Genomic DNA, 9,227 nt, shown 5'->3' on the forward strand with positions numbered 1-9,227 from the left:
TATGTTCATTTCTTAAAAGATGAGCCTCACAGAAAGCAATTCAGCATCAACCTAGTGATGATATGTCTCAAATGGAACTATCTAATAATAATTGCTCATGGATTTCATTAACAAAGAAAATAAATGAAATAATGATGATACATTCCATAAACAACTTAATATATAGCCAATAATAAGGGCATTTGGTCTAGTGGTATGATTCTTGCTTTGGGTGCAAGCGGTCTCAAGTTCGATTCTCAAAATACCCCCACAATATTATATCAAAATGAATTAAAACCTGTGACATATTTGAACATCAATAAATAATAATCCTCTTGACATATTTGAACATCAAACCATAAATATAAATAATAAAAAAAACCTCAGTGTGCGTGGTTCACCTGAGAGTACCACATCAAGGTGACAGGATTCGAACCTATGGCTCTCTAATCTTTATCCTTCCAAGAATATGTTTCATTCTCTATTCTCATGTTCTTGGTTCAATGTTTAAAATTGCATTTTAAATCATATTATCTTGCTTAATTCATTTTGATATAATATTGTTGGGGGCATTTTGAGAATCGAACTTGAGACCTCTCACACCCAAAACAATAATCATACCACTTAGACCAAATGCCATTATAGTCGATCTATAATTCTTAGTTGTTAGTCTATATATTCCTTTGGGTTAGGCCCATTGAAAACTATTTTATTTTTTTTGTTTTTTTTTTTCCTTTCAAAATTGTGCTTTGTTTTCTTTTGGAGGGGCATTTCGAGAATTGAACTTGAGACCTCTTGCACCCAAAGCATGAATCATACCACTATAACAAATGCCCTTATAATAGACCATATATTAAGTTGTTTATGGAATGTATCATCATTATTTCATTTATTTTAAATGAAATCCATGAGCAATTATTATTATATCTTTTAGATTTAGACCGTTGTTAAATTATTTACATAGGGTTTAGATAATTACTGTAGAGAGAAGAAAAAAGAATAGAAGTAGTGTAAAAAGATAATTACTGTAAAAGAAGAAAAAAGAATAGAAGTAGTAGAGAGAAGAAAAATTACTGTAGAGAGAAGAAAAAAGAATAGAAGTAGTGTAAATAGAAGTAGAGTAAAAAAATAATTACTGTAGAAAGATAATTAATGTAGAGAAGAAAGAATAAAAGTTATGTTCTAAAAAAGACAATTAGAAGCAGTGTAAAAATTTGATAGTTTCATTTATGTACACAAGTATTAAAAGAGCATTATCATTTAATGATGTATACTAACTTGTAGTACTTGCTTTCTCTGAGGCTCATCTTTTGATATATGAACATAGGGGCATTCCAAGAATTGGAACTTGGGACCTCTCGCACCCTAAGCGAGAATCATACCACTAGACAAAATGCCCTTTATAAAAAAAATGCAACATTTTTAATTCCTACTCAATATATTTTTTTCTCTCAAGTTTGAAATCTATTTTCATGGGCGGTTGTTGGACTATAAAACAAAAATTTGATGGTCTAGTATTTTACTTGTAAGTAAGGCATGTAATATTGAATTGTTCTAATATGCAAGTGTTATCAAATAAACTACAACCCAACAAATGAATCAAACTAATCAGTTTGGGTAGGGTTGAATTTATTTGGCTCCGTTCATCAGTTTGTTTGATTTAGTTCTTCTATTTTACTTACAAGAAAATGAAGTTGTATTGAATGTACCATAGTTTGATTTATGACAAACTCATATGAAATATAATTGCATTAATAGTACTAAGAGTTGGAGTCTATAAACATTTCATGAACTTAAGTGCAACTCATGCTTCATTAAAGACAGATAAACTTTAGTTAAGTAGCTGAAACTTTAAATTACTTCATGTGGAGCTTCAATCACTCTATGTTAGCTACTATCTTTAGGATTTACTAATTGGACACGAGTTCTTAGATTTAGGGGATTGTTTTACGTAATTTTCAACTACAACTTATGTTTTCAAAGTTTTAGGTCATAATTTAGGCGGTGGTTGTATATTATGGATGAACACTAGAGTTTCTATCCCGTCCACCACAACTACTCTATTTTTTGTTTGAAGGCTATAATTGTCATCTATGTTGTATGGCAATAAAATTTGTTTAGATGAAATTTTAGTTAAAGTGGCATATTTTACTTCTTGCCAGTAAATAATTTGTTTCTTAGCATAATATGATTTAGTTGCAGAGTTATTAGGAATAAGATGGAGAAAGAAATTTTCTTTAAAATAATAAACAGACCCAAGTTCATCTTTGTTGTTGTCTAATTGTGATTTTGCAAAAAGCTTAACTAATATGAAATATCAAGGTAAATCAAGAATATATCCTACAAGTCATTCAAGATGACAATAAAATTGAGTTAAATTGAAGGCAGTTTTAGTTTCATGTTAGTTGATTCAAGATGAAGCATAATTGTATTAATGATATTAAAGAGAAATTCGTGTTTTATTAGAAGAGACCAACTTCATTTAAGGTACTAGGAGTTTAAACTACTTCCATTGTAATTTCAATCACTCCACAATGATTACAAATTTAGGAGAGACAAAAACAAGGTCAGATACTGAAGAAGGGAGACAGAAACAAACCACTGAAGCAATACATGTTTACACAGAAATATCATCTAGACGGATGAAGAGAAGGGTCAGTCGAAAGCGTCAACCACAATAATTTCAAGAAAAATAAAGAGTTCATATAAGTTAAGTTCAAATAAACTTTAAGTTCAAAGCAACAAGAACCAAAGACTGGTGTGAAAATACTATGGACTAGTTAAAATTATCCATAAGATTACGAAGACAACATATAGAATCCAATTGCTCTTATGGATGCGGACTAACCTTGTTGTCCACGTTAGTAACTTGAAACGTTATTATTTCGACCAAGAAGACATCAAGCAGAAGCAGGTGGTATGACGTCATACAAATAAGAAAAAGTTTCAAGCGAAGAAAGTAGGGAAGACACGAACATAGAAGACATGAAGACTCAACAAACCGAGAAGTGATTTTCAACAGCACCTAGTAGGTTGGAAGAGACTCCTCATTATGAGATCAGCTGGAAGCGCATCGAGAGACCTAAAGTCAGCCTTATCCAATACATTGTGTGGGGGCAGATGTCACAGTCATGATTGCCCAAAGCGTGTTGCCTGTGGTTGCATGTTGCATGTCTCAACAATTCTTGTAAACGATTTGTTGTCCAAGGCGGTTATTTGGGCAATGTTATTGTTTACCGATTATTTGGGCGACACGCCTTGAGAAATCATGACCGCCTCATATAGTGGGTTATTTTAATGTTACTTAAATCTCGAGCTATTTAATCGGTTCAGGGTCTTAACTCACGGTTCTTTGGGTTTTTCTTTCATATATCGTTAATTCATACTTGGTTTAGGGTTCATATGAAAATCCAAGCGATTTCTACAAGTATTTCTTAACAAAAAGTTCAAGGTGGCTACTTGCCTCGTCGTCGACGTTTGGGACGTCCATTCTTGAGCTTCCAGTATCTGAATTACTTCAAATTTCCTTTCACGTACTCCTTATTGTGTCTAGTTTCTGAAACCATAAGATTTTCTATGAGAATCGGTCTTAAATGGGGTTAAAATTGAGAAAACCCAAGAAAATGTCAAATTTTGAGTTGACTTGGACAGTTCAGTTGAACTGGCCATATCATCGTTTTCTTCCTCTGAACAGGAAGAAGATGCCCATTTTTCGCGTTGCTGCCATCTGAAACTCGACCTGTAAAGCCACATTTACAGCGTTTCTCTCCTCGATTTCTTTGTGAAACTTAAAAATGGGTATTACAAGGAGAGGCTAGGGATTAATTTGATACCTTCTCGTGGATCGTAGCCTAAGATATTCGCTTTGAAAGTTCATCCAAAATCTGATTTATTGCTGGAGGTAAAACAAAAGATTTCATATTGGGTAGCCGATTCTAGGGGTTTCAAGGCCCTATTTCTTCATTGAACCTCTTCCATATCCTTTCTTCAGGCTAAAGGAATTGGTTTGGAGGAACGTCTTTGAGTGTAATTCTTATTCTATAAAAAAATTTAATGATTTGGGAAGTTTATAAAAATTAGAAAAAGTACCATTTTCTCAATATTTTTTCAATTTTACTTGTTCTTTGCTTCTAGATACAACCTAGTAGGGATTATACACTGTCTCTTATTGGAGACCTTGAGTGATGCAAATTCTCCTCTCCTTTGAAAACTTTCGGTCATCCAAAGAGCTTATTCTAAAATAGGTCAGGGTACAAGGTTCTTATTTGCCTTCTGTTTCCCAAGTGGTTTCTTCTACTCTATGATTCTTCCATAGGAACTTAACAAGAGAGATTTCCTTCATCAAGTTTACTCAACTTCTTCCTCTGAAGCTAGAGGAATCCTTAATTTGAAGGAAAAGAGATCGTAGATAGGAATTTTAACTCTTATCCCCAATTTAATTTTGAAACCTATTTCCTTCAATTTGGCACGCTCTCGAGGTTATTTTTCTTCGTGGTCTTATATGGAAGCATTCCTTGGAAATGTAGAAATTCATTTGAATCATTCTTGCTCGACGAGTCATCATGTATCCTCGGATTGGATTTTCAAGTTTTTCTTGAAGTTCTTCAATGGCAGATTGAATTGGGGGAATGGTTTCTGGGCACTTTCAGCACTCTATTCCTTCATAGAACTTGTGGGTAATCTTGTTCAGAAACTGTAGGAATAAGTTTGAAGAGAAATGGTGGAGGATTGCTCTCGAATTAGGAAGAAATCTAAGAGTAGGAGACCCATAATCTAAACGCTTATTGCCTTCGATTGGGGGATCGACCTTTCTCGATTCTTATTCCGTATTGTTGCTCCTACTTCAGACTTTATAGGAGGATTTTAAACTAACATTGAGAGCTCCAGATTCTTCGTTATTTAGAAGTTTGAAGAGAAATGGTGGAGGATTGCTCTCGAATTTAGAAGAAATCTGATAGTAGGAGACCCACAATCTAAACGCTTATTGCCTTCAATTGGTGGATCGACCTTTCTCGATTCTTATTTCGTATTGTTTCTCCTACTTCCGACCTTATAGGAGGAGGTTAAACCGACATTGAGAGCTCTAGAATCTTCGTTATTTAGAGATCGAACTTTCTTGATACTAGTCGTTGGATGTGATGACCCGTGCGTGTTCGTTCTAGATCATATCACATTTTTTAGGAGATCCGACGGTTGAGATTTCAGTTCTAAATATTTTGCTCGGATGGTCACGATAGATGCTTTGATTCGAATTAGAGTGGCATTTCTGTAATTATCCATTCTTCCAGGGGTATTTTGATAATTTGCCACTTGTTAAATATTTTATTATTATTTTTCTCGAAAAATCCATAATTTTTCTACAAATTTCTAATTGCTTTTTTTATCATTTTTCCCTTTTTTTTTTTTTAAATCTTGAGATTCCTTCTAGATAACGAATTTCAAACCCGGAAAGATTCTTGATAATTGATAAAATGACTTTTGCCCTTTTGATTTACTTTTTCCTTTCCAATCCTTTTAAAAGCCTTTCAACTCCTTGAAATCACTTGTTAGGGTACACGAGTGACTTGACTAAGTCCTTTGTTCTTGCTTAATCCTTTAATTTTTTTTTTCCTTTCTATCCTTTGGGTCTTTCACGAGTGGGTTATTCTTATGGGATATAATTTCCTTCATTTTTGGGTTTTACATATACATACTCGTTACAGTCCTTTGTTATTACTTCTTTTTATGTTTTCAGGATCTTATACTGATCTTGAAAACCTTCTCCTAAAATAACCTTCAATTATCTCCCCATGAACACAATTTTCTGCCCATCTATCTTTTTTTTAACACTTTTGAAAGTTAAAGAGTAGTTTTGAAGTTTTTTTTTTTTTTTTTTTAAATTCAACCGTATTTTTTTTATAAAAAAATTATCAGTATTTTTTTTTAGATAAAGTGCAAAGTTCAATGGTATTTTTATTAATTTAGATTATAATTTTTATAAAAAATACAAATTTTTGTGGATTAAGTTAATATTAATTTTATTAAAATACATAACACCACATCAAAATTAATTTATTTGGACGAAAATTAAAACTAAAAAATCAATTTATTTTAAAACTAAAAAGTATACTTCTTTGACTAAAACATCCCTTATCCCAACTATAAAGAATTTAATTCCAAGCTCTTTTCTAATAGACAAACGATTTATTAACCTCTGTTGTAAGATTTTACTTCATCAATTTAAGTAGCGTTCAACTATAAATATCGAATTTTAAAGTATTCCTCGGCAAAGTAAATCTGTTGAAACTATCTATCAAAGGTGTTCCATAATGAGTTGGGGAGAAGTGTTTCCTTCAATTCTAATTTCAATTAAGGATGTCAATGACAAAAAAGTGCAAGAGGCTAGAAGGTTTGTAGTGGAAGAAAATAACAAGAGTCATGAACATCGTTCCGTTTACAAGCTGTATCATGTGTCTTATTGATGGTTACTTAAATCTCGTTGAATTGGTGCGCCTTTCACATCAGAGACAATTGTGCCTTAAACCGAGCTCTTTGCAATAGCGAACTTATTAAAAAATCTTTGCTTGCTGCAACATTTGCTTGACATAATTGGACCAAAGGACGGTATGGATGACCATAGCTCACTGTATTGGTCTCCAATCATGAAGTGTGACGTCGGATCTTTGTGCATACCATATTCATTAACTATAACATGGCAAGAAATTTTTTATGTTTTGACTGGGCATGCCATATTCTGTTGTTCTTATATATCTTTAGTTACGTGTGATTAAAGCAAAGAAGTATAGACATGGTTTTCAACCAACCCTTCCTTTACAGTTAGTTCGAGGAATGGGTTTTTGTTATCATTTTATCGTTAACCCTTCCATTCGATTTTGTGTTATGATATCATACAGGGAATGAGAAGCGACCTTACTTGGACAAAATTATATACCGTTTGATAATTATTGTTGATAACAAAGATAAATTGAATTATAAGCATTTTGAGTTCAAAAGTAACAAATTACTTGTACACTTTTACTTATAATCTTCATATTCTTTATATAGCGATAAGGAACGGAGGGATAGAAAAGATACTCATAATATCATTATTACTACGGCATATTTCATTAATAAAAGAGAGTAATACATCCACAAACACACACATATATTTCGAGAGAGAGAGGTCTTATTATAAGTAGAGATAGCATTCTAGTAGTTGTATTGCTACTTGGGGACAAGGAAGTCAAGAACTTCTTTAAAAGATGAGAGCTTATGAGATAAAAATAAGATGCATAAAAAGAATTTGCCCTAATTACTTTATTCATTGACCTTTAATCTTAAAAGTAACTTAAAATACTGCAATATTGTGATTCAATCGCCTAGGCCAGAACTAAAAAAATAATATTTTTAAAGGATGGAAGAATTCATAAGCCAAACAAAATATGTATTCAAAGATGAAGAATTCACAACAACAATCACAAACAATATTAATTAGCATATTGTCTTTTGGTTTGTCACATTTTCAAACATGAACAAACCTCAATTTCGAGTCAGTGAGTAGTATTATGGATCATAATCGACAGTACTTTGCAAGTAGCTTTGAGCATTCACAAAAGGTCGAAAGTTGAATTTCTTAAGAATGGTAACCAAATAACCAATGATTATTGTTGAATTTCCAAAAAAATACACCACAAATTTCATTTATAGATATAAATGGAACCATTTATATAAAACCCTGATTATATAATTGCATCTTCACTAACAAATCCACCTCGGAGTGATCATCTTCACCAGAGGCTGCAAATTAAGAAGCCTTCCAGGATTACTCAAAAGTGAACTTTTAAGACAAATGAAGCTATATTTGAGCAAGAAAAATCATGTTACATGTGTCTGGGATACCACGGAGACACCATTGCAAGCAATCACTACCACCTGAAGTTTCTTTGATATTGTAGTTGGATCTATGAGACTCATCCCTCAGATTTGAAAGAGTAGTTATATCCAACACTCAGATTTGAAAGAGTAGTTATATCCAACATTCTTACTTGTGTGCCTCTTACAGTACTCTCAACAAATGGATCGCTTGATCTATTCTACTCTACTTTACTTCCTCTTGATAACGGTGTGGTATTGACACAACTCATATTGCTAATAGTCATCACTTACATCCAAAACTAGAGTATAGTGGTCGACTATCGTCAAGGACTCATTCACCATTTCCATTCCTACCGACGGAAAAGTTTATTACATTCATTTCTTTCTCCTTTCTAACTTCTTCATTCTCACATTAAACTTTTTTTTATTTAAAAGAAAATTAAACGTGAAAACGGAGAAAGAAGGAAGAAGAAAAAAGAAAACCCTTAATTTTGAAAGCTTATCAAATACTATTTGACCGATGTAAAGAAAGCTTGAGAATAATTTATTCTCACGTCCCTCTTTGAAACTTGTTGGATATATATCCGTCCTTCACATGTTGTATCATAATCATATCATATTGTAAAAACTTCGTGGTTATATCCTTCCCTAATTTAACATAGCCTTAACATCCTTAGACATATCATAGTTGTGTCGTTACCTGAACGTACCTTAGTCATAATGTTACAGGAACGTATCCTAACGCTATCGTTTTATCAATCTATCATAATCCTATCACTTTCTACCCATAGCCTAATCGTATTGTTTTATGAATCCATCGTGACCATATCGTTTTTATCAATCTGTCATACCCATAGCACTTCGATACGTAACCAAACCATAACATTTCATGAACATGTCTTACTTGTATCGTTACATTACGTTTAGTGCATCCTTCTCGTATCCTATCTCAAATATACCATTGAACACATGGTACCGTACGTACTATCATACAATTCACATATTATAACATATCATAAGCATATCGATTCACAAACATTTCACACATATCAATATATATGACACTTGTAGAACCACGGGCACAGTCAATATCAAATATAACCATACGGATGGTAAGGCCACCTACCTGATTAGCTTAGGCTGGTGTCCCCAATTTATCCTTAAGAAAGTTCGATTTGTCCTTTGTATTAAAGTCAACCTATATGAACATGACATCAATTTCAATCATTTCTCTAAATTTTATGATGCTTTAGTGTTAGATTTCATGGGAATATTGCATGAGCAAAGTCTTGAAATGTCTATATATCAAAACTTTTTAACACTTTCCAAATTTTGATTTTTGGCTGTTTGTGTTTGTGTTTTTGTTTTTTTTTTTTTTTTTTTTTTTTTTTTTT

This window comes from Cucurbita moschata, unplaced genomic scaffold, assembly GCF_002738365.1.
Source record: "Cucurbita moschata cultivar Rifu unplaced genomic scaffold, Cmos_1.0 Cmo_Scf00077, whole genome shotgun sequence".
Lineage (NCBI taxonomy): Eukaryota > Viridiplantae > Streptophyta > Magnoliopsida > Cucurbitales > Cucurbitaceae > Cucurbita > Cucurbita moschata.